The sequence below is a fragment of the Bidens hawaiensis genome, unplaced genomic scaffold, assembly GCF_021521415.1.
Source record: "Bidens hawaiensis isolate Kalapana, Puna unplaced genomic scaffold, B.hawaiensis_p1.1 tig00024857_1, whole genome shotgun sequence".
Classification (NCBI taxonomy): Eukaryota; Viridiplantae; Streptophyta; class Magnoliopsida; order Asterales; family Asteraceae; genus Bidens; species Bidens hawaiensis.
Window position 1 is genome coordinate 157,572 of NW_027493947.1, and position 4,481 is coordinate 162,052.

The following is a 4,481-nucleotide window of genomic DNA, read 5'->3' on the forward strand; positions in this document are numbered from 1 at the left end:
ATTTGCTCTTCCTGCCTTTTATCAAGCTCTTCTACAATGATTTCTTTGCTATAAATTGACTTGAAAAAAAAAACAAAGCCTGATTATAGCATTTCTCATTGGTTCTGGCATGATGGACCGTATTGCAAGGGGCAGAAACTGTTGCATAAGCATGTGATAATCATGTGATTTAAGGCCTTGTAGCTTCCTTTCTTTAAGATTCACCAAACTAGAGAAGTTAGAACAATACCCTAGTGGAGCCTTCAGTTTATACAGTGTTTCAAGAAACATGTCTTTTTCTTGCGCTGATAATGTGAAGCATGCTGCAGGCAGTTCTGTATTGTTGCCATTTGCTTTCGGTTGCAATTCCTTTTTAATCCCTAAAAACTCCAAATCCTTTCTAGCTTCCAATCCGTCTTTTGTCCTACCGGGAATGTTCAGTAACGTCCCGACAATACTTTCTGCCACATTCTTTTCAACATGCATCAAATCAATACAATGTTGGACAGGTAAATACTTCCAATAGCTGAGCCGTTGGTACCATATGTTGAACTTCTTCCAATATTGGTGCGGCATTGGGTTATCCCTTTTCCTCTTACTCCCACTTAGGGATTCAGATCCCTTTCCCCATTTATTGTTAATGTTTTTGACCTCGTTGTATATCTCTTCCCCTGTCATAGGCTCTTTAGCGGTTCTCATCTCTCTTTTCCGTTGAACGTCTTTGTTTGTTTTCTGAAAGGGTGGTCATGTGATAAATACCTTCTGTGGGCAGCATAACTCTGCTTCTTTGTGTGATAAAGTCGAACACACTGAGTGTCACCCCGACACACCACACAACCTTTGAATCCACTGTAAGGGAAACCAGATAGTGTACCAAGAGCAGGGTAATCATTAATCGTCCATAACACAACTGCACGTAGTGTAAACATTTCTTGTGTATATGCATCATATGTTGGCTCCCCGACCTCAAATAAAGATGCTATATCGTCAATTAAAGGCTGTAAAAACCCATCAATATTGTTTCCTGGCACTCCGGATATTAATAAGGAAAGCATGATGAATTTTATTTTCATACACATCCAAGGTGGAAGGTTGTAAATGACTGCTAAAACAGGCCAGACACTGTGGTTTCTGTTGCCTCTATGTACGTCGATCCCATCAGTGCAAATCCCTAGACGAAGATTTCTTGGATCGCTTCCGATGGTATCGGAGTACCTGTCATCTATGGCTTTCCATGCTGGTGAATCTGATGGGTGGCGTAAAACACCTGGTTTATTGGTACTCGTGGCGTGCCATGTTAAATTCTCTGCTGTGGTCTTTGATTGAAAGCGGCTCTTGAATCGTGGAATAATGGGAAAGTACCACAGTACCTTAGCGGGCGTGTTTAAGTTTTGTTAGTCTTATCATCCACCTTCCACCTTGACTTGTTACAAACTGGACATGCTTCCAAATCCTTGTAATCCTTATTGTAAATAATGCAGTCATTGATACACACATGTATCTTTTCGTATCCTGAGCCCATTGCCTTCATCATCCTTTTGCCCTCATACATATTATTTACCATTTCATTATCTGCAGGTAGCATCTTTTTCAACAATTTCAGAAGTTCATCAACGAACTTATGAGATACCCCGTGCTTGCTCTTCAAGTTGAGTAGTTGTACTAATGCAGACAACTTGGTGAAGTCAATACATCCTTTATATAGGGGCTTCTCAGCGTCAGCAAGTAGTTGTAGAAACTGTTGATACTTCTTGTCGCCTTTGAAATAGTCTTTTGTAGCATTTACCATTTCTACAGTTTCACAGGCATCTGTTGGAATGTTGGTGTCAACAAACCCATTATTATTATTATTATTATTATTATTATTATTATTATTATTATTATTATCATAATTAGTTGGAATGCAGGTGCAGCAAACCCAGTATTATCAACATAATTAGTTGGAATGTTGGTTTCGGCTTCTCCATGTTTTATCCAAGTAGTATAATTCTTATCAATTCCAAACCTGTACAAGTGATGTTCTACCTCGTCTACACTAAGAGATACGTGGTTCAAACACCGAACACATGGACATGAAACAGAAATTGATGGTGATGTCTCCTTGCAATTACGAACTGTAAAATGTAAAAATGCCTTAACACCATCTCTATATGCTTTACTGCACCTGTCGCCAACTGACATCCAAAACTTATCCATCTTCCAAGAATTTTTTTATTAACTGTGTCATCAATGATATATATATATATATACTAATTAACGCCAATAAATGTAACTGACTAATTAAAAGCAAAAATATTTGGTACTCACCTGAGATTAATGAGAGTTCAATAAATACACTAGCAGATCATTTATTAGGGTTTGGTGAGATTTTATTTGGTTCAATAAATACTAATTGATTTGGGAGTCTTCCGGAAGATAACTCGATTAATTGGCGGGTAAAAATGAAAATTTTAAACTTCTAAATGTTGGTATATAAATATTAGAAGAGGTTCTATTACGTTCTCAGGGTGATGCTCAAACGGTTGAGGCGCTTGTGATTAAACATAGATTGCAAATACCGCGGGTTCGAAACTCCGGAGGGAACATATTTTTATTAATTTTTTATAATAACCTCTTTTTAACTACTAATTAAAAGGCCTTTAAATCCGTTCAGAAACATAAAAATACATCATAATAGCTGGTCTAAAATCATAACAAAGTTTTTTAGCTTTTAATTACAAAACTAACTAAAAGCCCTAAAAACAACAAGAAGCAAATAAAATACAATATCTTCACTTTTTTTTCTGATTCAATCAGTGAAGCTACGCTCCTTGCAAGTTGATCCTCTAATGACTTATTTGCCCTTATCAAGATAGGAATTATGTCTTTACATCTTGTGCACACATCAGATCTTGTGGACGAAACACAATCAGACCATGTAAAGAAATCACATTTTTTGTCCTAAGTTAAAAAATATAGAGTATAGGGTCAACAATTGTAGATGAATTCCAACTTTATTTGCAATTTCACTAACCTGAGATGCACAATTGTGGAACCTCTGACCTAGATTTTTGGTGGTCCTTGATGTTCTTAGAATGGCTTCTTGACCACAAAAACAATAAACCTGAGATCGATTGTTACTGGATGTTGTGGTCCGCGATGAGGTTTCTTCCATGGTGAAAAAGGTGTTTTGTAAAGCCTCCAATATATATATATACTTATATATCTAGTTTTGTTTTCAAACAAACTAGATATATAAGTATATATATATTGGAGGGTTTAGAAAGGAGTTGTTGTACACATGTGTGTTGCCAGCGTTTTAGGATATTAATTATATATGTCTTTGTACAGTAGCGTGTTGCAAGCGTAATAGACTCTTTTGAACAAATATATAACATATTTTAAGCTAATTGATTACACGCATTTTTAACAAAGAAAAATGAGAACCATTAATCCATATTTACCATTCATCAAAAGATGCATCATAAAAAGTACCATTAATAACAATACATAAAGCATCACAAAAAACCAAAAAGAGAGAAGCTAACATCACCATCACTCCGCCTTGTCCACAGTCTCCACCCCATCTCCTTAAAACTCATGTTGGTTGACACCGTAGTTATAGTGTCAACCAGGGTCTCACACACTAAGTCGTAGCATTCAGACTGTTGTTGCTGATAATCAACAACCATTGCTCGAAACTCAATGTCGTCCTCCCACAACATGAGGTTACAGGATTGGAAGGTGTTTGTTTTTTCCCAAGTGAGTGTAGCCCTAATCGCTTCGACTTTCTTCAACAAAGAGTCGTCTTTCTCTTTCTGAAAATCCATCGTTCTTTTCACTATGGCCTTCACGGTTTTCTCAGAAGAATTCATTTTTATTATCTTTCTGAAACTGTTAGTGGGATTGAATAACCAAATTTAATGTAGTTAAGTTTGATTTGTAGTAAGATATAGTAAGATCTAGTAAGATATAGCGTAACTTTAATGTAGGCTATCATTACCATAATATTTTTCCCGGCATTTTTCACAGGTGACGTATAATTGTGATCAATTAATTCTGACAGGTGATATAAATGCAAGTAATCTCTAGATTAAACAAAAACACATGAGACAAGTTGTTGCGTTTCCCAAGCGTGGGACACCCTTTTGTTTTTTTAATACAGTTACTATTCGTCCGGTGCGTTTCCCAAGCTTGGGACACCCTTTTGTTTTTTTATTACAGAGTTACTATTCGTCCGTGTGTGTTTCCCATGCGTGGGACATCCTTTTGTTTTGTCTGTGAGCCTTTTGTTATATATACCTACACCACATTTGTGAAACTCATATATCTACATAATTTTAAATTATTTTTTTAGTTAATAATGGATTGCTTGTCATCATCATCATCATCCAGATCCTACAAGGCTGCCCTTAGAAGGCATATTGAGGTTCAAATCGAGATAGATAAAGCTTGTCGGGAAACTCTTACTGAAGAATTTGTAAAGACTAGCAACAGCTTGGATGCCAGGGATGTCATTGCAA